This window comes from Euprymna scolopes, chromosome 17 (genome assembly GCF_053919585.1).
Source record: "Euprymna scolopes isolate OS-2025 chromosome 17, ASM5391958v1, whole genome shotgun sequence".
Taxonomy (NCBI): Eukaryota; Metazoa; Mollusca; class Cephalopoda; order Sepiida; family Sepiolidae; genus Euprymna; species Euprymna scolopes.
The window spans coordinates 56,294,764-56,321,090 of record NC_136498.1 but is presented as its reverse complement, the minus strand read 5'-3'; positions in this window follow the sequence as shown (position 1 = coordinate 56,321,090).

The window sequence follows — 26,327 nt, the reverse complement described above, 5'->3', positions numbered from 1 at the left end:
AAATGAAAATATCCTTGAAAAATGGCTGTTTTCTAATGCAAACGTTTCCAATGTGTGGTCCAAAAAGTCAGAGATTTTCTAGTGAGCTTAAAAGTGAACAAAAAATAATCAGGAATTGCATTTTAGATGTATTTTGGGTCTTCTTTGATGGATCACCATAGAAGAAATTGAATATTCCATAAATAAAACATGAGTAAAAACCAGGAAACACTATAAAAAAGGTGGCGCTTACCAATCATTTGTTTTATAAAGTTTGCAAAAAAATTATCTCCTACAGAAACTAAAGGAAATTGATAGTAAATCATATGTTACTGTTATGACCCTGTTTAAGTGGTCACAAGAAAAACACGGGAATGGAGCCACAACGTGTATTGATAAGAACATACAAAACTGAGGCTTGTTCGTCTCGCCGAGGAATAAGCTTGGCAAATACAGTGGACATCGACTCCAGCCTTACGGCTTTTTCTTCTGGTATTTATTGTGTATGGGTCAGTTTATTCGTAAGTAACTCAGATAGTTCCGGCACAACAGTTTCCTTTGTTAACCTCCTTGATCCGTCCCGGACAATATTGCAGTCTATTCTTATATCTCATATTACTATTAAAATCTCTATCTACTTCTCTTTATCCGTCTCTCTATCTTTCACTCTTCCACATGCGTCCCGTTTTCTCCTTCTTTCTGTCCACGCCCTCTTTCTCCTCCACGAAGCCCATTCCTCTTTAGAAGTAATATACACAGACATACACACAGGCAACTCTATTTTATATAATTAAGTAATTAATCGTGAAATGTTCTTTCCGAATTAGTACATGATTACTATGGACGAAAAAATATTCTTTATCCAGGGCAACGCTGATCATGAATGTACCAACTTCTTGGGTCATTATTTTGTAGTTTTTTTTTATATTTAACTAGATATAAAATCATATACGCCTACTGGGTATGCAACATCTTTAGATGAAATCGTCTATCTCTCACTCTATCTTTCCATCTGTCTCTTTGTCTTTCTCTCTGTCACTGCCCCCCATTGTTCCATCGTTCTCCCTTTTTAAATACAAATATTTTTTCTAAAGTTTAGATATTATACATCCAAGGTTACGTTGATCAAGAAAATATAAACTTTGTTGTTTTTTGTTTAGATGTTTAGCTGGGCATGATAGTTTCGTCCAGTCTTGACAAATTGGTTATCTACTGTAAGGGTTTCTGTGTGTGGAATTTTTGTGATAAGAGTTGCATAATTTCCAACCACATTTTTCATGAGTAGGCGTTGTTTAATACCAGTTTCAAGGTAAGGTTAAGGAAGAGTTGAACTAATGCCGAGATAAGAAGAGAGCACATACAGCGCCTAGAATTCTCAAATTGTCACCCATTGATCCAGGCTCAGCGTTGATTAATTCTGGTAATCTGACAAGAACCGATATGCCAGCGGCATTATGCTTTACATCGAAACGTACACACAGACGACTGTTCTTTTGTATAATAGATGCATTGTATTGTAATATTACAAAAATAATATATTGCATTGTATTGTAATATTACAAAAATGAGTTGAACTCTGGCTTTCTAATGATTTTTATTTTTACTTAAGAATAAGTAGATTCTCTGCAATGCATCATTCATATCCCTATTATTGATAAAAAGACAAATACCCACGAATGAATACAAATATACACATTTTATATACACATTTTGTATTTTATATAAGGAACCTCCTTGTTTTGTATGCCTATAGTTTTCACTTTCTTTTTTGCTTTTCATGAAAGGGAAGTGAATTTCTATCTGTCAGTGTGATCCTGATTCAATTTGTATCTGCCTCAAAGTACAGACCTTAGCAAGGACGATGTAGGACAGATAAGAATGTCTGTAGTAGATGGCCTCTCTTGAGTGCTTGCATTAGAAAAAAATACAAAAAAATAAACATTAGAGAAAACTGAGATAGGATTTGACATTGCTTGTCTTTGCTAACATATTTCGAGTGATACGTTTGCTATATGTGGGGACAGACAGGCTAATTTCTAAAAGAAAAAAGTAGCAATTACTACATAAAAAAGTAGCCATTTTGAAAAAAAAATGAAAAGAAAAAGAAATAGCTTATTCAGAAGTTACTTGATCCCTGACATTGTGAGCCATGACAGTATAATAATATTGCATTATCAGTGTAAATATTCAGCAATATATTCTCAATATTTAAATTGGACACATGCTGATTTATATGGTTTAATTGACGTTTCATATTTCCATTTCTATGTAGACTGAAAGAAAGAAGATAAGGGAGAAAGAAGAAGCTACATGTTGCTGTGGCTTACATTCTCTTTATTTCTTCGCTTGTTCCTTCTCTGTGTTTAGGGTGGGGGATGGGACATACTATCATGTGCCAGGCTTTCATCCGTTATTTCGAAAACCTTAGTGGCATTTTTAGAATACTAACCACCCCTGTAATGCGTTTTTGAAATCTCTCATGTTTGATTTTTATTTAATCGGCATGAACCATGAATAAGAGAACACGCATTTTTTTATTCTTTATTTTAAACAAACCTGGCTGCTCGGTGTTGCCCGGGTGGTTGGATGTCTGTGTTGAGCAAAGAAAAGTGATAGTAGGCAGGCATGCTCGAACCTGTGTCGCGAAGGAGGTAAATAATGTGAAATAAATAATGTGACGCCTTTGCTTTTGCGCCCATCGCCAAATAGGAGGGTAACGAATGTTTAAATTAAGGCTAGTCAACCGAAGAGAGGGGATGTCTTCCGAAAACATCGACGAAAAATGCGACCCCTCCCTGTAAAAAAGTGCCCGGTTGAGGGTAGACAATTCAAATTTGTAGGCAATTTTTCGACATTTGCCGTTCGAAGGGCGGCGCTTTAAAATTAAATTGATTTTAGGAAAAATCCATCGCCTCTGTCGAAAGTTTAAGGCATACATACATGCATACATACATACATACACACATACATACATACATACATATATTAAAACAAACAGGTGAGATTTATTTTATAGAAGATAATACATTTTTGTGTTCAATTTCATTTTTGGATATCTTTGAAACCGAGAAGAAGTAATTTTATTTCTTTTATTTTCATTCTTTATTTTGAAGAGCTAAGTATGATATGTTTTATTTTTCAATCAGCAGAGAAGGAAATTCTTAACCTTAAACAGCGTGTGTGGTTGTAATGGATACTGGTTTAGACTATAAAATCGGCTAAGCTGAGTTCAAATCCAACCAGATCTTGTGTATTTACATATGCTGTAATACGATTGAGAACGGTTTGAGTCGAGCATTGGGTAAAATAGTAAACTGTCCTTGTCAATGAATTGGTTGGCCACCAAACACCCAGAAAATCCCTGATGATTGCGCTGTGGTTTGCCTACCATACGAGCAATAATGAACACGTTACTTATTATATAAATACTAGGAGAATATGTCTCTCAGTCTTAGCACAGTTATGGACGAGTCTTGCGGCATGGCAGCCGGAGTGACGTATAACGACGCTCTTCATTTGTTGTATGTTTTTCTTTGCATAGTATAATTTGTTTTCGATAATTGCTTATAGAGTTTTGACTTCCTTCCAGCTCCTTATAGGATCACAACAGATTGCCAAATAAGCTTTAAAATCTTTTGTTTTAGTCTCTCAACTCCTATGATGATTAGAAAAATTAAGTCTTCCTACGATTCCAGTGTCATGCCGTTCATTTGAACTGGGATTTCCTTATTTTCTCTCTTTCCGTCCTATTTAGTTTAACAACATTTAGGACACTGACTTCAACAAAGATTGCTAATATCTCCCTCTTCTCTCATAATCACTATGCCAGGATTCCTTGCTCCGTCTCTAAGTAGGTTACAGTAGGGATTGAATAGTCATAGTAGATGCTGTATGATTTATTTCAAACAATTGTTTCTGGTACATGTTCCTAGCATTTGCGTCTGCACTCTTTAGTTAATGTTTTGTTAGCTTTCAGGTATTATTTATAAAGTCAGTAGGAAAATAATAGGGTAACATTTTGTGTTAAACTAAGATGACACTTGCTTTCGTCAATGCGTACATTACACGTGTTTGTTCTCGCTCCTGGGAGATAAAAAAATAGAATAAATGTCTGTATATTTACATGAACGGGTGCTGGTCTTCATTTTGTTGATTGCTTTGGCACCATTACATGTGTAAACCATGATAATCTAGTGGTTGCAGACCGCTTCGTCTGTTTAGCTAAACGAACAACACAACTCATGCATGAAACACAATGGGAACTTGCTGAGTTTTCAAAGATTTTAATTAAATAGAAGAGAGTTTACTTGTTGAGAGAGAGATTACCTAGCAAAAAGTAATTCCTTCTAATCTGATTTTTCTAACTTGCGAATTGAGAGACACAGACGGGCAGAAGTATCGGTAACCACAATTACGATCATTACATTCTTTAACCATCTCCATACCTCTCCTCGAAGGAGACTGACCAGCCACTCTCTATTCATTCGCACAAAAATCCGACGTCCCCTTTATTGTCAAATCAACCAGCACCTGTATTTCTAGCGGTTTTATCTAGGGAGTTGACCTTTGGTTTCGATTTCAATCACGTCACCTGCCTGTGGTAAATTTCGGTTTGCCGCAAAATTCTCCTGACATGCATTAATGTGACGCTCGCTAAAGTTCACGTTAGTTAATCGCTACTTACTAGCGTAGGATCCAAATATATAACAGCTGTAACTTAGATGTACCAAAAACTTAAAAATCTCGAGCTATCTTTATGGCATCAATCGAGTGTTCAAACTCATTGAGTCTTTTTCTGTATTATGATATAAATCTATATAAATAAAACGATAGATGAATGCGTGTAGGTCTGACTCTTTGTGTGCAAATATTTTACCGATAAACACTTAAACTACTGATCACATAATATAGAAATTAACAGTAAATAGCAATTATACACCAAGGATGACTTATAACAAGTAATAATATTTCTTTGGATGGATAGATAACATGTGTTATATAGTGTTATTATTATTAAAACATGACGTATGTATTTGTATTGTTCTTTGTGAGAGTCTTAAGAGAGATTAATGTTGAGTAAGAGATGTTCATGTTGTAAGAAGAGATGAGATATATTAACATGTATATATAAAGAGAGACATATAAATACATTTTGAGAAGGTGTTTGCTATCAAGATAGATAGACCGATAGTTTGACATTTATACGTTTGACGGAGTGTCTCTATAAAATTTATACTCTGACACATATACTTTCTAACACATATTTTAGATGATGATTTTATCAAGGTTCTTATAACATAAATGGACAATACCTTTTCTGTTGAATAACAACACGACGACGCTGATACAAAAACACATGATGGCACGTTTATTTATTCTTCGACCGGACGAACATGATTTTATCTCAGGGATTCAAAGTTGTTACATGGTTATTTCTAAAAGCCTCTCACTTCTAGAGGGTGTCTTGACTCTAACGGATAATCATTCTGAACTTCTGTGCTCCCCCCCCTCTGACTGATTCCGATTCTCACTTATCTAACTAAATTCATAACTCATGACGTCAATGCACGACCGAGCACGTGTATATGAGACCCATGTCATGAATCCTTCTCTAACCTAATTTTTCGTAACTCACTTTACAATAACATTTTCCATTCTCTTTGTTTCATAAAGGCATTTAACCTATTTGCTTATTCTGTAACCCACATTTCTATTATGTTTTCTTTCTAAGAATGTAAATAGTTTCCATCCAAATTGTATTATTAAATATTTTAACAGAATCAACAATATAACTGGACATTCCATTCATAACATTCTGTGTTTATTTTAACTTATGATTAGAATTCTCAATTCTAAGTATAGCTTCGCAAGTTCGAATCCTTGACTATCCTATTTCATATTTACATTTAACTGATTCCCTATTTTTATACTTACATTAATTATGGCTTTGTTTCATTTTGTAACTATCTTATCTTTTCCGGCACATACACAAAGTTCATTTACTTCATCTTTGTAGTTGGCTTCCAATTATTAAGATATACCTTTTCATCACACTGGCTCACTTCAATTTCCTTGCTTGAACTTAAGAACTTGATGAAGATTTAGAAAATATCTCCATTTACTAATTAACCTCCATCGCTGCGCCACAATTCCTATTTGCGCACTAAATTCTTACTAAGCCCCGAGTTCTGTGATTTTTCTGTTTTCTCATCAGAGCTTCCAAGATCCAGCAGGGATATCTCGCATTCATGCATCTCTAAAGAAATATAAGGTTATATCTTCTTACGTACCTACGGTATATTTTATTTTCTCTCATCTCATTAAGCTATATGTTATTTGCCTGTGGTACTGACTCTCATAGTCCTTTTGATACCCAAAGGATTCTCGTATCCTTCACCGCCTGCCTTTAATTTATTGAGCCAAGACTTACTACTCTGTTTTGACTCGTTACGTGCGACCAGCTTATAAGCACCCAATTAACAGGATCCATTATTTTTTACGAACGGGGCATTTCTAATGCTTACCCAGCAAGCTAAGCATCTTGCAAAAACATGTTTATGGACTTTCAATAAAAGTTACAAAAAGCAAATTTTTAAAAAAATCTCTCTTTTGGCTTATCACATCTGTAAAAACTCTCAAAAATACCTGTTTACGTAATGTTCTATTTTTTCCTATTCTAAAATTCTGTACTTTTTTCTAGGTAAACCATCTGTCAGTATCATCTTATTTTCCCTAAATTGTTCCATTTTAATGTATATCCCTGATTATGACTTTGAATTCCTGTTGTAAAAAATATAACAACGTTTACATACATTTAAGACATTTTACAATATCATAAAAAAATTTCAAAAAATACATTACATTGCACATTTAACTATGAATTACACAAACAGTTGTAACAAGTTTTAAGAAAAAACATTTTTCTTTAACAACATGAACAACAGCAACAATCAAAGTCCGTTAACAAAAATAGTCCTCTTTAAAAACAAAAACGAAAGTGCATTTCTTCTCATTAAAGTATAGGCGACACCGTTGAGTTTGATTGACAACGTAAACAATTACCCAGACAATTTCACATAGACACAGATTTTATAAATGACATAATGACCCAAATTTCCCCGTGTGTTTGTGTGTTTTTGCATAATTCAAACCAAATATTATTAACCGAATTTCGTAGGAGTTTCATCTGTAAATTTCAAAAGAATGAAAATTATTTATGACCTGAATTTTAATCTTTGAACAGTCACATCAAACCATTTTTTTTCTTTTGCTCAACTTTTTGCGTGTGCCTGTATATTTCAAAACGAATTGTACTTGTTTCGTATACGGGAATATTTTTTAATATAAACAAATCTGTTATAAATGAATTACGCATGGACTTTATTTAAACTGTTCCGTATATATATATATTTTTCATTATGACTGTTTTTCTTTTTTGCGGCATGCCGACATTTTTTCTTTTTTTTTCTTCTGAGAGTGGGTGTGTGTTCTTCTTTTTTGTTTTTCTACATTTTTTTTCATTCCGTCTAGTATTTTTTCTTTGTGTATTTTTCAATGGACACTAAACGTTGTGTTTTTCCGTGGTTTCTTGCAGAAAAAATGGTCACGGGCAGCGAATTTGAGAGTATGTTGCATAGGGGTGGTATTTTTTAGAGGTGACATATATATATATATATATATATATATATATATATATATATATATATATATAAAAGCGAACATGTGTGTATGCATGTATGTATGTATGTTCGCTTTTTTGTATGTCTGGGAAGGGCTTTTTGCGGCGGCCTTCTAACTCGGCTCGCTTCTTCTTAAAACTTTTTATATCACGTCTAAATGATACTATTTACGACATAAGAACGATGATCGCGTGTGTATTTAATTTGCCCGACTTTCACACGCTATATTTTCCAGATATTTCGATCGCCGCGTGTTTCTCTCGCGTTTCAGTATAAAAGAAGCGAAAACTGGCTTGCAGCCACGTCCTGTTTTAAGGTAAAATATCACGCGACTTAAGTTTTTCGCACCTGTTAATTCCATTTTATAAACGTTAAATTAAGATGCTTTTCGTTCATCTTCTCTCGTGGCCGAGATGGTTAGGTTCCAGGGTTTTTTCCATTTCGTTTCCACTTCCACGTAAAAGGTTCAGGGTTCAAGCCAACTTTCCTACTAAAACATTTTTTTCTTTTGCACCTCCAAACACTCGCACAACGTTTATTTTTTTTATCACCCCCCAACACACACACCTACAGACACCCGGACCACGCCGGGTATCCTCCGCTAGTATATTATATAGTTGAGTGTTCATATTGGAGAGAGAGACGGGGTACATTTTAAGAGAGACGATGACGTGTAATACAATTGGATGAGGAGGAGATAGATAGAAGAGAAAAGACATTTATACAGTTTACAGTCTATGGTTCTTATAACATATTTCTTCTTAACACATATATTAGGAGATCGATGAGTTATCGGTTTTTTTATCACAGGAGGGGTTATGCATTACTTCTTGATAGAGAAGCAGACACATTTCTTAAGATGATGGCGATACACATTACTTAAAGCTGGGGTGTATATAAGGTTCATTATCAAGATGCGTATGGGAACAAAGTTCATAAAAATACAATTCCACTATACCTTTATTTGTTGAGAATGGCACAGCACAAGACGCAGGTACAAAATGATTATGTTCCTTTATTTATTTGATCAATCAATGAAGATATCCAGAAATTCAAAGTCATTAATTAATTACAACTTCTAACCCTTCGCTTCCAAAGCAGGATTCGATCCAGACTCGACTCTCCTCTGACCCTGTCTCTGTCTGTCCGATTCTCTTCTCAACTTTCTCTAAAACTAGACCTATATTGAGAATTTATTTCTCAAACATGACGTCATCGCATGACCAAAAACGTGTTGGATCAATCCCATGGCCTGCACATACCTCACATGTCTCGATCGCCTCATGTACGAGAATGTTCTCGACTCACATGATCCGGAACTCACGTGCACTGTTCATATGTGTCTGCAAACAAGAATTCTCTTACCTATTTTCGTCCTAGCCTATATTTCAATATGTTAAAATTTGCTATTGTTCGTTTTTCTAACTGACCTTGTTTTAATTTGATTTTCATAAACAGAATTGAATCATCAAATTCCTTCTCAAAAAATATATCTGCTATTTCATATTAATACTAACAATGGGAATTCCTTCCAGAATCTTAATTCCAAACCTAGCTTTCCAGGTTCGAATTCTCGGCCTATCCTATCTCATTTTTATTTATTTTAACATCTGCACTATGTGTACAACTAGACTTTTCTCTACCTTATTAATATCTCAGCTTCTCCCACTTTTTGTGCCTTGTGTGTGTTCGATTTAACTGATGCTTCTTTTTTACAAGGTAGTCACAACTTATCAAGGCCCGGAAGCCACTCGGGGATAAAGGTTATTGTGTGTACAGTACGTTAGTGTTGGAGATGTGATAAAGTATCTTACTTAAGGAGGCGGTTCATGAGGAATTTGTTCACATTGGACTTGAAGATATCCAGGTTGTAGTCAGGTTGGAAACAGGCAACCGGAACAGAGCTCCACAGGCGTGCACTTCTAAGAAAGAAGCTTTGTTCATGGAATCTACGTTTTGATTTTGGCATAGATAAGGAGTGGGGAAAATTTTTACAGTGGTTTCAGCTAGGTGGGTTTTTATCGTGAAAGATTGGCGAGGAGGGACAGAGACTGGAGATCAGACGAGCACCTGTCATGGTAGTAACGATAAAACAAAGGCAGGCTCGCAAGTCTCTTCTGTGAGAAAGAGGTTGCAGGGAAGAGTAGGCCACTAAGTCTAATTTGTATTATGTCAAGGCAAGATAGACTGTTTTTAGCAGCTCCTGTCCAGATGTGGCAGTAGGGCAGGTCGATTTTGGAATTTCGGTGAGGCAATGGTGATGATAATTGGGTTTTGACATAGAAAAGACCTACACGAAATATTTTTCTCAAAATCGTTATCTTTGCTTGAGGAAATGACTTTAAAAGTTGAAAAATTGAAGCGATTAAAAGTTTTTCGGTGAATTGTCAAGAACGTCCCGTCATCAAAACAATCCGTACTGTTAGGAAAATGGAATCATTATTTAAAATATATTTTAAACTACATTTAAAAAAAAATGAGTGAGGATAATGAATCAATAAAATAAATATTGACTGCAAAGGCAAAATTATGTTTTTTTTCTAATAATAACGACCAAAGTTCGCTTTTTCATTTCAGGAACTATTTTTGGGTGGAAACATTTTAGATTTCACCGTCGCAGACACGCTCGGTCTGGACATTGAAAATTAACGTCTGTTTATTATTTAATTTGAAAACAACGATTTAGGCTTAATTATTTCGAAAGGAAAAACGAAAAAGACTTGTTTAAAATATATATTATTATATTTCAATTGTCTGCAGTTAATTTAAACATATTTGATTTATCCTTTTTAATTTGTTTTTCTATTAGGTTGGTGCAAAAATAATGGCATTTTGTGACGTTTAAACTATTTTTGCACCAACCTAATATTTTACATCAAATTCTATTTGAAATTTTTATTAAAATATGGTAATACTCCAGTGTTATATTAAAACAAAACAAAAAAATAGTCCATACAATTTTATTCTACACATTCTCTACGAAACATGGCCACGTAAATTTTCAAGTTTTTTTTAATTAATAAAAAATACTTTGCAGAAAATTAATTTCAAATTTTAATTTCTTTTATTTTTAGGGAGTAATTGTTTTTAAGCAGTGTTTTTCTTCAAAATTATAGTTTTAAAATCAGATAACCCACAAAGATTAATACAAGTAAATAAGGACATTCCTTTAAAGGTTTTTCCTTATTTGTGCATCTATGTTATTGTGCTAAAATAACTTTGTCATTTAGAAAGCCATTCTTAATATAGGATGGAGGTTGTATTGTGACTATTCTGTACTTTCACCTAAAAAATTGATAAAAATTGCATTTAACTTGAAAATAATATTAAGAATAGCATAGTGACATAGATGCAAAAGCACTGGTTTTTCAAACTCTAAACACTAAACACTCGTTTAAAATGGCACAGCTACAGCAACAATGAATCTCATCATGGATAAATTAATGTCATCGAAGGAGGAGCTAAATTATGCTAAAACTGTCTAAACTAAACTCTACTATGCCTCTGATTTGGTTTGCTCCTCTCTCTTCAATTCAACTCTACAAAGTTTTTCAGTATTTCTTATATATAGCACTTATTTTTTACGTATGAAACTGGAAGATAATCTAATACAGTTTCCTTCAGTTATAATCCATTTATTTATTTTAATTTTCAGATTGGAATGTCAGTAAAAGCATGACGTTCAGTTTTAACCCGTGGCTTACAAAATTTCCTGAATCACCTTGTCATTTTGGGGAAACATCACCCCCAACTTCACGACAAGTCATCCAGTTTAGTTAGTTCCTAGAAAACAATTATCCCCACTTAAAAAATAGTGAGGTTTCTAAGTTAATTGCTAAGGAAATAATTAGTATTCGGCAAGCAGTCAATCCACAATTTCCCTTGTTAAGGTAATATTATATAGGACAGAAGTTCAATATATTTTGCTATAAGAGGGCCAAACAGATTGATAAGAAATTTCTTGCAGCAATCAAAGTGAAAAGAATGAAGGAACAGCTAGACACACTGTTTGATATACTATCTTGTAGCTGTAAACTTTCTGTCTTGAGATGTGATGACTTTGCAGTAAAGTGCAAGACAGAAAATTGTCAAAGAAGGCACATAATCTGCACTTGCCCTCCTAACAACGAAGTAAAATTAATTCTATAGATTCACTTGCAATTATGTTCCTTTTTGTGGAAAATAAAATAATATATTGGTATTTATTATGTAATCTCGCTCTATTATTAAACATGTAAATTTTTCCATTTTCAGGTTCCACTAGAAGAACTGCCATTTACAGCAATTTTTAAATTAATTGATGGAACAACAAAAAGCATTCACTGGTCCTTTGGAGGAACCTTGTATACCTAATTATCAAGATTTGCCTCAAGTAGAATTCTAAAAGAAATAGTGTCCCTCCCGATCATCATTATCTGACAGCAGAAGAAACAAATAATTTAAGTGTGAAGACCAGAGGCTACTGTTTGTGTATGCTGTTGGCAATGCTTGTGGAGAAGTTAACTTAGAAAATTGGGTCTTGAATTATGGAAGATGGCTAACATAAGCCACGAGATTAATATGTTTATGGACTAGAGTTGCCTAACCTCAAACACTATGATAAATTAAACATTTTGGTCAAATTTATCATCTAAGTGCATGCAGTTAGTTTGTTTGAGATCAAAACCGACAATATGTTTTTTTTTAACCAACAACAGTATATTTTAATATGATTCAGAGAGCAAAACAGTTAACTGAAATCCAAATTACTCTTTTAAACTGTTCAAAATATAGTGCCTTTGTACTACTTCTGGAAAATATTATATCGATGATAAACTCAGATGAATTGGATGTGAGAGAAGAGGGCATTCAAACGATTTTATCCATTAGGTAAATACGTATTTATTCATTAAATTTTATTAGTTTTCTTAATTTACCCAAATAATAGTTAGTTTTATTTATATTACATCGCAAAAATATAAAAAATAAATGTTTTCAAATAATTGTTTTTTTGTGTGTCAATTTTTCTAGAAATAGTGAACAACTCCAAAAAAAAATGAAAAAGATTACTGCTATAAATTTTGCAGCCACACATTTGTACAAATGTTATTGATTTTTCTCAAAAAGTTTTATATGGGAAGGAAGCAAGACATAGACACATTATTACAAAGTCATCTTGCCAGCAAATTGGACCTTCATTTTCCTCAAAAGGAAATCATACAGAACAATTTTGTTGTAGTATAAGTTTATATTATTGCGTTTAATAAAAAAAATTAAAATACATGGTTCTGTAACTTGTATTAAGTTGTTATATTGTGTAATACATCTCCACATATCTTTTGGAATTGTGAAATTTAAAAGACTTAGTTGCTAATTTGCTTTTTTACATTTTTTTATCAATGCAGTAAAAGTTGAGCTATTTTGTTAGTTGTGATTTATAATTAAAATTATAATTCATGTATTTATTGTTCTTTTAATGTATTTCATATAAATATATCAATTTTAATTGAATATTTTATAAATATAGTGAAATTTAAAAGTCAGTGTTGTGTTGCTATGAGAATGAAAGATTTTTCAGCGTTTTTCTACACTATTTTTAAAATGAAATGCTCACTTTTCTCTTCAAGACGGGAATCTAATTTTTGGTAGATGTTCTTATCACATCAAATCCCAACTATCATCACCAGTGCCATGTTGATTTTCTCAAAAGAGTTGATAATCGACCTGCCCTAATGTGGCAGCAGTCCTCCACCATTGGACATACTTGGCTTTTATCCAGATAGAGAATTGCATCAGGGGTGAGATATCTTCTGGAGCGGTAGAAGGATCCAACCATTTTTCCAGCGATCTTGGACACTGACTTGATGTACGTATTCCATTTCAGGTCAGGGGTAAAGATCAATCCCAGAAGCTTATCAAAACATGGAGCTTCCCCTAGACGAGAGCCACCCATATCTATTAATGCCAGATGGGGATTAGAGCGTTGATGATGTAAATATAGGAGCTTGGTTTTAGATGCATTAAATGTAACCAGCCACCTCCTCCCCCATTGTACCACGTGCCAAGATCAGAGGAGAGAGAATCTGAGAGAACTTTGTCATTTACGGCCTTTGATGTGTTACCATAAATGGTTATATCATCAGCATAGACGTCAACGAATGCTTTAAGCATGTGCTTTAGGAGATCATTTATGTAGATTAGAAAGAGAGTTGGACCTAGGATTGACCCCTGAGGGACTCCAGCATTAATATTGATGGCCTCTGATTTCTGCCCATCAGCCACTACTCTTATGAGCATATTAGAGAGAAATGATTTTCTGATTGAGGAAACATTTCCAATTATACCGTAGCTGGAAATCTTGTGAAGTAGGCCCTTATTCCATACCTTATCGAAGGCCTTTGATATGTCAAGAGCAATTGTCCTAGAGAGGAAGCCTTTGTACAGAGATTCGCTAATCCTATGATATATAACAGTTAGTACATCTGCTTTAGATCTGAAAAAAAGAACGTACTCAATTTTCACTCATGAGAAAAATAGTTTTTTCTTTTCCCACCCACTAAAGTGACTAGTGATGGAGCAATTCCATATTTTTTCTGACTCCGATACACTTTTTAAAAAGTCTCTAAATATTCACTGTTAGAGATATTCTTTTTTTCAATTTTCAATTTAACAATAAATAATTATATAAGATATGCATATATTTGCAAACATAAAAATGCATTAAACGAGGATCGGGGGGGTGAGGTCCGTTACTATAAATTTTATTTTTACTGATAGTTTCAAATGAATATTCATAATTTTGTAATTAGTAAAACAAAGGAAAAACTAAGGAAAGGAAAACTAAGTTTTAAGTAAAAGGCAAACAATCAAGCAAAAGATCGTATTGGGTATCGAAAAATAGGCACAGATTTTTACCGATTCACATATTGATTCCTATATGCCCTACCTAAAATTTCGATTTTTCCATTCTTAATACTGATTTAGATTAAACATCATAACCTCTTATTGCGAATATTTCAATCCACTTAGTTCCAGTGTGTACGATCGTTCTGTCAGAAATAACACGATAAGACACAACATCTTAATGGTCGCCGCCAAACTTATCACTGGAAGACAAAAGCTGTGAATAACCAGTTACCAGTTACCGACCAATAAGTAGATTCTATAGTTGTCTGCCATATATCTATGAAATGCAACTGATACCTGTTGTAATACACGTTGGCCGGTGTTATGTGCCTGGAAATCTAATTAACTGACTAGGTCCAGTGAGAACTGTTACCTTGCTTAGACTAAATACAACAACTGCCAACAATTTACCTCATTATTTATCTGTGGCTAAAAGTAAACAAATTCCATGAGAAAAGTTTCTTTCCTAGAGATACCCGTCTGTGAAACACAATACATCGGTGCTGCTTTTCAGCTAGCTACAGCATGGACATTTTTAATTCTAATATAAACAACTTCTTATTGGGATGCCCTCTTAAATAATCAAGCCCTACTTAAGTACCACCATTACTAATCGTTATGGTGTTGTAACAACGGCCATCTCATATTCATTAACCTTGGTCTTTGTATGGCGTCTAGGTCTTGATAAGCGATGATTAACTCTCCTTGTTACAAGAAACTCACTTAACGCTTATTTTTCAATAAAAAAACAAGGACACCTAATCTGTAACAGATTATCTTAAGGAAAGGAATCCTTGGTTCCAAACTCTTTTTCTATTGTAACTATAACTGTTTCAGATAGATTTCACCATGATAGTAGAATTTCATGGGAAAATACAATTCCCATCACGATGGCCAATGTGGAATCACATTTGATGCGAAAAATACCAATTTACATAGCCCTTGAACCCCTTTTTGAAAGCATAGGCTATCTGCAACTTTGTGGATGCTTTTTGTAGCGACTGAGTTCTTTTTACAGGGTAAGGGTGCTGGCACCACGCCCAACCTTCCCAGAAGATACACACACCACCTAGCCTTCCCAAATGGTTACCCATCTGGTACTGGACATGGTCAACGTTGCTTAGCTTCGGTATCTGGCGAGAACCGTTCTGTCAACGTGATTGTGCCGTATGGGAAAAATACGCTTATTGGATGTATGTAAGTATTTTGAGAAGAAACGCATATACGTGATAGGTTTCTTATGTCAAATCCTGGACGTATAAACTATTTTAAATAATAAAACAGAAGACAAGATCAACATTTTTATGAGCTAGCTATATCAGCACGACAACCAATCATATTTATGCTATAGTATACAGATTCAAGAGTGGCATACCATGATATTCGAAGACTGGGTTATCTGTTAAAAGTTGAATATTAAATGTCGAAAAATAGTTTTAAATAAGCCATACACACATCCACTACGATTATACAATTTCTAATGTCACCTACTTAGAACATGGAGCTATTACACCTGACATAGTGACACGAGAGAAGAAAGATAAAGAAACAATATTAATTAGAGGTTAGTGTCTCTAATTATGCTGGGTTAAACACAGCTGAGAGGAAAAAGATAACAAAATACGAAAGTCTTCTGTACGACATAAAAAAACTGGAACCTTAAGAATATCTCCATCATGCCAATAATTATAGGAGAAACCCTACTCATAAAACAGAATTTCAAAAACAACCTGGCAAATATAACCAGTGAACCAAGTTCAAGAAAGATACAAATAATTGCAATTAAAAGGAAGGTCAGAATCTTAAAATATTTAGTTGCTGAAATGTTTGAGATGGAACGAATATAATTGGCATAAGGTAGAATGCCTCTTCCTACGCTAGCACGAAATGAAAGGAAAAACAAACAAACGTGCATGCAACCTTACTAAAAGAAAATATTTTGTGTCGTATATGTCATTGCTGATGTAAGACTGAAGGGACATTATAGAACCACCTACGTACGTCCAGCCATACATAAACTAACTAAACAATGCTATATGAAAGAATCAATCATCACGCATGCATGTATTCTTTCTATGGTTTCAAAAACAAGTCTAAGATTTTAAAATTTATTATAATGTAGTCATTTTCCTGTCTGTTTGTTCCAAATTTGGTTAGTATATATAAAAGGTACACTACTTTACATATTTTAATGCTGAAACCGACATTTATGCATATTTATTCCTGCATGATTTCGATATATACAATTTATTGAATAGGAATTAACTTTCAAGAGGTTATCCAACTTTAATATTACACGACAGAAAATCTCTTTTAAAAATGGCTCATAATTTGTAATAAAAGTTAGTAATTGAATTGTTTTACATAATCTGTTTAGAAATATTATATAAAGTTGATTTTTTAAAATTTATTTTTAATTTAATTTACATTTAATTTAATTACTTTTATCATAACTATGCTCATCTGCATTTTTAAACAGAAGTAAGTTTTACTTTAACCTATGATTTATTTCCCTTTAATCTATGCGATTTTATTTCCCTGTTTGAATTTAATTTCAAAAAATTTAAGAACAACACAGACGGGAGTGGTACCATAAAAACGAGCGGCCTTTTTTGCTCAAAAATTTATTTTACTAAGTTACCATCATACCAATACACATTTACCAGGAACTCAATGACGCATCTTTGCGTTAGACTCACGCCCATAACAGGAGTTGGGTTCTCAAAGGCTCACACAGTCAATATCTGCAACAGATAGGTGAAACTTTCATGTCATAAATACTTGGTTTGGTCATCACAGCAATGCGATTTGCATTCCCCTTGGGGCCATTCGGGCGGAACAAAAAGTACCTTACTTTTTAAAAGCCGCTCGTACGTTTATTTATTTACTAGCAGGGCAACCTGGCGCTGCTCGGTAATGTATAAACAATGAGAAAATTGAGTTGATTTTGAACATATTTGTTATTTTTAGGATAGAGAAATTATTAATGTCTACGTATCATTTGCTATTTCCAGTAAAATAATATTTTTACCTACCCTAGGACGGGTATTACACATGTATGAAATAATTGTACCTTCCGTAGGATAGGTAATTTACAGCATGTATATGAAATAATTTTACCTTTGCGAGAACGGGTAATGTACAACGCATATTTAAAATAATTTTACCTACCCTCGGACAGATAATTTAAATATGCAACTGAAACAACTTAACATACCCTCGACAGGTATTGTACAAGATATAAGAAATAATTCCTCTTCCCATCAAGGCTACCATAATTTAAGGAAATTGAAATCATTGTTAGAAGATTATTCATTAGGATTTCCAAATTAATACATAAATGCATTGTCTTGGTTAATTATTAGGCAATCCTTGCTTCATCATAAATTTCAACATAACTAGGTTTCTTTCCTTCCTCACTACCGGCACTATAATTGTAAGAAAAATTATGTCATTTTTGGAAGATGTCTTAGTAGGATTTTCAAATTAATGCATAAATATATTGACACAGTTAAGTAATTAGACAATCCTTGCTTCATTATCAAAATTCATATTACTGTGTTTCATTTTCTTTCGCCATTACCGAAAACAAAGTTTTGGGAAAAAAGACTTCATTGAACATTCAGAAAAATAGAAATGACTCCCCCCCCCAACAGAAAATGCCCATTTCACCTTTACATAAGACATTTCTAGTTGTTTAATGCCTTGTCTAGAACGATTTCCATAAAAATAATTCTTGCTTGTCTGGAGTGAGTTCCATAAACTTTTTCAGCCTTGTCTGCAGTGATTTCCATAAGATATTTCAAGTGGTTTCCTGCATTGTATGGAGTTATTTATATAAGAAATTTCAAGTAGCTTCGTAAACTGTTTCAACCATTTTCAGGACGGACTTCATCCCCCTCCACTGTTAAAAATATACATGTAATAATGTCGTGTTTAAATCGCAAACTGTTTCAGCAATTTTCGGGACTGACTTCATATCCTCCAACCAACTATTAATAATATGCATGAAATAAAGTAATGTTTAAATCGTAAACTGTTTCATCCATTTCCGGGACTGACTTCAAAACCCAAACATAACTATTCAAAATATATATGAAATAAATTAATGTTTAAATAGTAAACTGTTCCAACCATTTTCAGGAATGACTGCATATCCCAGACACCACTTGTAAAATATGTGAAACTGACTTCATATGCCCCGCCCCACTGATAATGACCAAGCTTAATGTTGCTTACCTTTGATAGTCTACATAAAGGATTTGGTATTCCCAAATCGTCACTCATCTGATAATTACCAAGTTCAATATTGCTTAACTTTGATGATCGACATAAAGTATTTGGTATTTCCAAGTATTCACCCATCTCATGATACCAAGCTCAATGTTGCTTAACATTTCTTATCTACATAAATGATTTGGTATTCCTATCTGATAAAGACTATGTTCCATGTTCTTAACACGATGATGACCAAACTTAATCTTGCTTAACTTTGGTGATTTACATAAAGGATTTGGAAATCCGCAGTAGTCACACATCTGATGATGGCCATGCTTAATTTTCCTTAACTTTGGTGAGCTACTTAAACATTTGGTATTACCAAGTAGTCACCCATCTGATAATGATGAAGTTCAATGTTGCTTAATATTTCTTATCTACATACATGATTTGGTATTCCTATCTGATAATGACCCTGCTCAATGTTGCTTAACTTTGATGATTTACATAAAATATTTGGTAATCCCATGTAGTCATCCATCTGATAATGACTAAATTCAATGTTGCTTAACTTTGATGATGTAAAATGTATATTTTGTATTTCCAAATTTGATGGTGATCAAGCTCAATGTTACTATACTTTGTTGATCTGCATAAAGGATTTGGTAATGCCTAGTATTCACCAATCTGACAATGTTGCTTAACTTTGATGATTTACATAATGCATTTGGTATTCCTAAGTAGTCACCCATCTAATAATAACCAAGCTCAATATTGCTTAACTTAAGGAGGAAATAATGCCAAGTAGAAAACTACTTGGTAACTTGCCCTTTTAACTGAGACCAAAGTGCAGTATCTGTCTGATGCCGCGCTTCAATTTTGTTCTTTGTCAGTGGAGAAGTTCTTTATGACCGAGATAATTATTTTTGTTCTCATGAAAAGTTCCACTTTTTGGGAAGTAGAATTTCCTCCATATTAAAACCCAAATTTGTTTAAAACTGTGCGGTCATGGATAGGAATGTAAAGAAAAACGTAACAGAAAAGTACAGAATAGTTAAAACGTACCCTAACCTCCCCCCATATTAGAAATGGCCGTTTAAATAACGTTATTATTTCAGCACGGGTCGTAATTCGTATGTCAGTTTTATTTATTTATTGTATTGTCGGGTGAAATTACAGAATAGTTCCAAACATACCCTCCTTTCGCCATATTAAAATGGTTTTCTAAATAAAAACTTTATTATTTCAGCACTGTCCGTATTCTGTATGTCAGTTTCTTACTGAATAAATTGTTAGGTGAAAGTACAAAATAGTTTTAAACGTCTTTGCTCCCCATATTAAGATTGGCTTTCTAAATAACGTTAATATTTCAGCATGGTCCTTATTCCGTGTGTCAGTTTTTTTATTTATAAAATCGTTAGGTGAAAGTACGGATTAGTTTACAAAAATACCGTTCTTTCTCCATATTAAGAAGGGCTTTCTAAATAATAACAGCACAGCCCGTATCCTGTGTGCCATTTTTCAATTTTTAAATTGTTAGGTGAAAATACAGAATAGTTAAAAAGATACGCCGCCACCTATTAATAATAGTTTTCTGATTAATAACGCTATTAGTTAACTGAAATTTTCAGCACGGTCCGTATACCGAATGAGAGACCCTTCTTTTTAAAAAATATTTATAATATAAAGTAAGTATGAATTTGTAAATTGCTTCAACTATTTCCAGGACTGATTCCATATCACCCCATCACTTAAAAATAGATATGAAATAAAGAAAAATTGACATCGTAAAGTGCTTCAGCCATTTCCAGGACTAACTCTATATCACCTCCACCCCTCTCTAAAAATAAATATGGAATAAAGGAATAGTGAGATCCTAAACACCCTCAGCTATTTCTGGGGCTGGTTTCATATCATTCCTGTCTCTTATAAACATAGGTAAAATAAAGTAATTTTAAAATCCTAAACTGCTTCAGGAGTTTCTGGGCCTGATTCCGTATCCCCCCTTCCTTTAAAATATATGTAAAATATTTTTGATATCGTAAACTGCTTAAGCCATTTCCGGGATTAACTCCATATCCCCTTTATTCTTAAAATTTATTCTGTGTCGATTATTTTGTACCTTTGTTTGTGTTTTTTTAGGAGGAGATAACGCCTAGTATATTACGCTTACTTGGCCTTTTTGCTAAGATCAAAGTGTACTATCTGTTCTGGTGCAGCATTTCAGTGATCTCATCTCCCAGTCAATTGTTTTTAAGGAGGAGATAATACCTGGTGAAAGCAACTTGATTACTTGGTCTTAATGACTGAGAAAATTATTATTGAACATAAACGTCTTTTAAATCGTCTTATAAATGATGGGATTGACGACGAATTCCATCATAGACTCTCTTGAATTAGTGAAAATTAACCTACTCAAATAATTATCCAGTCAATGAAAAGTGTAAAACCGATAATTAATTAGCGAACCATGTGTTTTTTATTCGTATTTCTTTCTGAACTGTCCATAATATTCGACCTTGAATCCAACTAACAAATCTACTCCAAAAATTCAACTACATGGCTTCTTGCCAGCAAAATCAGTTCGACCTTATTTTGCAAGACGGGCTAAAATGGATGGACTTAATCTATTGAAGAAGTAAATCTTGTTTTTGTCGAGTTATTTCTGGCACTGAGGCATCACGTTATGTAAGATTGCATGCTCACAGTTCGCACTTATACAGAATACGAACTGTGTTATTTTTAGATAAGATTTTCAAATTGAATCCAATGGTTACAGCCTTTTTTTGTTTATTAAGTTATTCAGGAAAATTAAAGAATAGTTATGAACCTACCTTCCTGTTCCCTGTTTAGATGAGTTCTTTAATAACACGTTATTATTTCACTATTGTTCATATTTTGTATAAGTATCCAGCTGTTTTCATCAGTGTCGTGCTTTGTATAGTGTCAATCTTCCCATTGATTCTAATTTCTCTTTCTTTTTTTCATATTTTTCAGAAATATTCCAGGTGCTCCTTTTATTATTATTATAATTATTATTATTATTATTATTATCATTATTATTATTATTATTATTATTATTATTATTATTATTATTATTATTATTATTATTATTATTATTGGTATTATTGGTATTATTATTATTATTAAATTGATTTTCTTTATATTCCTTATTTTTCAGTTCTCTGGCAAGCTGGTAATTCGTAGGTTAGTTATAGTTATTCTGCCTTCTTGAATTCTCTCCTATGAACTGTGAAAACAGCAAAATCCATTACCTAGCATGTTTTCTTCCGTCTTGTTAATTATTATCATGACTGATCTGAATGATGTTCTCCTTTTGTATTTCCATGTCCAATGCACTTTCATGATTTTTGTACCATTTGTAAGGTTGTTCAAAGTACATTTTGTTACTGTTTGCAATGACCACATTTCCAACCTAGTTGTTTGTTTTATATCCATTTTGGGCTAGTGTGCTCCATTTATTTATACTGGGGTTTATAGTTTCGTATCCTTGTCCACAATTCACTGATTTCTTGGGTTTAGTCTATTTTTGATTTTAAATAATCTGTTCTGATACCATTATTTTGTGTAGCTCTCAGTATCGATTCAGTTTCCTTGTTGACGTGTCCTTTCTTAGCCATGTCTTTTTATGTGAATTTCTTTGGTCACTCTTATAAACCGCCTATGTAATTATTTCTCTTTCCAGTTTGCTTTTTCCTCCTTTTTCTTTAACATTTCAATGCACTTTGTATTCATTGTGGTCCCATAAAGGTCCAGAAGAAAGACTAAACTCGCATTTTGTGCAAACAAATATATTGAGCAGAAAAGCAAATACAATAAATGCAGAGCGGTTATACTTCAGTCCGACTGCCAAGTGTGCCTGATTCCTGCCTAACGTTCAGAGACCTATTCTACCTATTTTTCATGTTGGTAGAAGAGTTCATTTTTATCAGTAAGCTGGACACAACATCAGTACTATTCATTTTGACGATGATTTAGGCAAAATTATTCCCCTTATTTGTATTCGGATTTATGTATTTTTCTAGGTTTTCATAGCATTGATCACACGGTGTTTTACTCACCAGTTTTCTCCTACCTTTTCTTTTTATATTATCACTTTCTTGCATCTTTCACAGGCAGTGCACTGTGCATGGGCATTAGTTCATAGAACTTTGGCTTTAAAATCCGATATATTTTATCCAGCCTATGAATGGTTCAGAGTAACTTACTAAGGATGCTACTCAAATATTTACTCATTTAACGAGATTTTTTAATATATAATTTTGTTTCAAGGAAAGTTCTCTGCCTTCTCAGTTATTCTTTTCTAACCTCCTCTTTTTTTGATTCGATGGAGTTTACTTCGAAAACTCCCAGTTATATAAAGTTATGCTGTTTGCAAAACGTCCACCTGGTTTATCAATTAAGTAAGTCTAGTCCCACTGCTGTTTCAAGTTTTCCTTTCATTCTTACACAGTTTTCCATTTAGAATCCATTTGGACGTTCTAGCTAAAGTTTCTGATTGTTTTCATTACGGTTGCTTGTTCTTGGTTTGGTTGTGTTCTATTCAAATTTACTATTACTAACAACAAAATGCTGATATCCTATTTTACATGAGTTCAATGGAAGAATAATTGATGGCTGAGAAGTCAAATTATAACCTATATTTACAGAAGTTGGCGAAACTATTTGATTTCTTTTTTCCGGCAAATCTTTAAGCAAAACGGATGCGAAGAAGACACCATATCTTATCTCTACACTATGTAATGCGGCATCTCTCATGCACGTACGTAACCTGCCACCTTAAACTAATAATATCTCTTCCTGTTTATTTGTGTTTAATATAGTTATGTATAACATGTTTTTGGTCTTTATATAAAACACATGTTCGAACCTAGGGTGCTTACAACAACGGCGTACAATGATTTACACATGCAATGGGCAATCGAGATTGGTTTACTATTGTATAATTAAATTTGTGTGATGTTTCTGAATTTTTAGATGAGGATCCATAATATGATTTTGCTTTATCGGACTACTGACTCAGCTTGAGCGTTATTCTCACAACATTTTGCAAGATAGGGATTTGTTCAGGTGTATCTTGCTAAACCTGAAAATCTGCATGGAATTTTAAGCGGAAGCATTTATTTAATCTACGAGTGCTTGTTCCATCAAGCATGACTTGGTAGAAGTCCTAAGTAATTGACAATGATATTTTTGAATGCTGCTTGCACTGAGGTTGCCTGAACTGAAGGTTGAACTATTATTGGAAAAATGCAGTTCTAACTTAAAATTGTCTGAAAGGCGTCACTACAAGATATAATTGCGAGTTACGTAGGGCTTTCATCTAGTCATGGATGATGAGACGAGAACATGCATGGATTAAATAAAACGTTCCGTTTGAAATATCGAACAGATTCTGATTTCAAGGAAAGATCCCTAAGATACACATGAAAGAATATCAGAGGTTACATTGATCGAAACATTTTGAAAATGATACTCAAGACATGAAAGGTCGTCTAAATAATCTAATAATATGTAAGAATTTGCTTCGACTTGGATTGAACTCAAAATGCATGATATCCATCAATACGCGTTTACTGATGTAGATGCGATTATTTACCAGTTTTGAGCATCTGTTCTTTGTCAAGAGCTGCTGATTCAGTTGAAACCCTTTGTGATCCATAAAAAGACATTTACATTGTTACATGCTTTACAACCTTTGTGCGCTTCATCATGTCAAAAACGTTTTACGATCCCCCCCAACAACTCTATTATGTCTCCCTGTATTAGATTCATAGACATGATAGCTTGCAGCAAATATCTCTGTATACAACCTTTTTCCATTTTTGATGGGCCAATAAATGTGTAATAAACCTATATAAAATAAGTTCGCTTCACCATGGCTCCTCTTTGATAGGTGGGGGGAGTAGTTGGTCAATTGCAAGTATATTCCAACCTCACATCTACCTCCACGTTTCAAACTCTATAGAGTTGCTCTTTTGCATCCTTTCTGTCTCACACTTCACCCATTAATAAATAATATCATAATATAACTTTGGTTTTACAGACTTTTAAATAAAGCACTATTGTAGAACGATATATATTACATAAAAAGATAAAACCATGTATTATATATACATATATATATATATTTGTATATATAATGCATATATATATATATATATATATATATATATATATATATATATTTGTAGTATTCCGAATTATAATGGGTTTATGTAATTCAGTAATTTTTCATATACCAATAAATTTTAGCCAAAAAAGAGAGATGACTTAAAAAGTAAGCTACAAAATTATCGTATTTCATAATTGAGTATTCATATACTGGTTTTTATTAACATAATATATATATATATATATATATATATATATATATATATATATATATATATATTTATATATATATATATAGGACATTTTTTTTTTCGTTGTTTACATATATGTGCGTGTATGTTTGCATGTGCCTGTACGTCTGTTATGCACAAATATATGTGTAGGTCATTTGGCAATTTTCTTTATGTATTTCCATTTATACATCAGCTGTCATCAATCACTTATGGATACGTTCTGGACACTCAGTACGACTGCGGCTTTGTTTATATCGGGCTAAGTTATGACCCTGTTCATTGTAAGATTATAGTGGTATAATAGTTAAATTCAAGTTTGTTCATTTTTTTTCTGTCTGTCCAAAGTTTTAGCGGACACACAAACACACATACATACATACACACATTTTCGCTTTTATATATACGGACTACCGGGGGTACCCGGCGATTCCCGGGTGTTTGGATGTGTGTTTGCTGTTAAATAAAAAAGAAACCGGCGTGTAGGATCGAACCCGAAGCCCTGAGACGAAGTTGGAAAATAAAATATGAAAAAAAACAAAAAAACATGAACCGTTCGGCCAGCCTGAATGAGTTACTGAAAGATATTTGAATTTATTTAAGTAAGTACCAAATTGACATGTGCCCGCACGGGATTCGTAGATAGTGACGACGACGACGACGACGACGACGACGACGACGACGACGACGACGACGACGACGTAAGCAATAGCTATTCAGCAAATGAGGTCAATGACCAGGTTTGTTTGTTATAAGCGAAGTAAAAAAAGAAAACATAAAAACGAACGTAAAAATTTAGGGGGTAATCAAAACATCGAAAAACAACAAAAAAACTAACGTAATGCAAACGAACGATGTTAAATGTAAAAATCGAAAAAACGAAAAAGAAAACAGAAAAACGAACGTTACACCCCCTCCCCCAAAAAAAGCACATAAAAATGGCTTAAATAAGCCTATTTCGATATTAAAATTTAAAACAAATCGTTGGGTACCCGGGTGTTTGTGGATGTCGCTAAGAATACGCGACTAAAAAAAAAAAAAAAAAAAAAAAAAAAAAAAAAAAAAAAAAACGAAAGTTACGTGAAAAATAGCTTCAATAACACTGGTTGAATACTTAAATTTAAACAAATTTGAAAAATAGAAAAAGACATCCCACACCACGATTCGAACCCAACGCTCTAACCAACTGAGCTAACGCGAG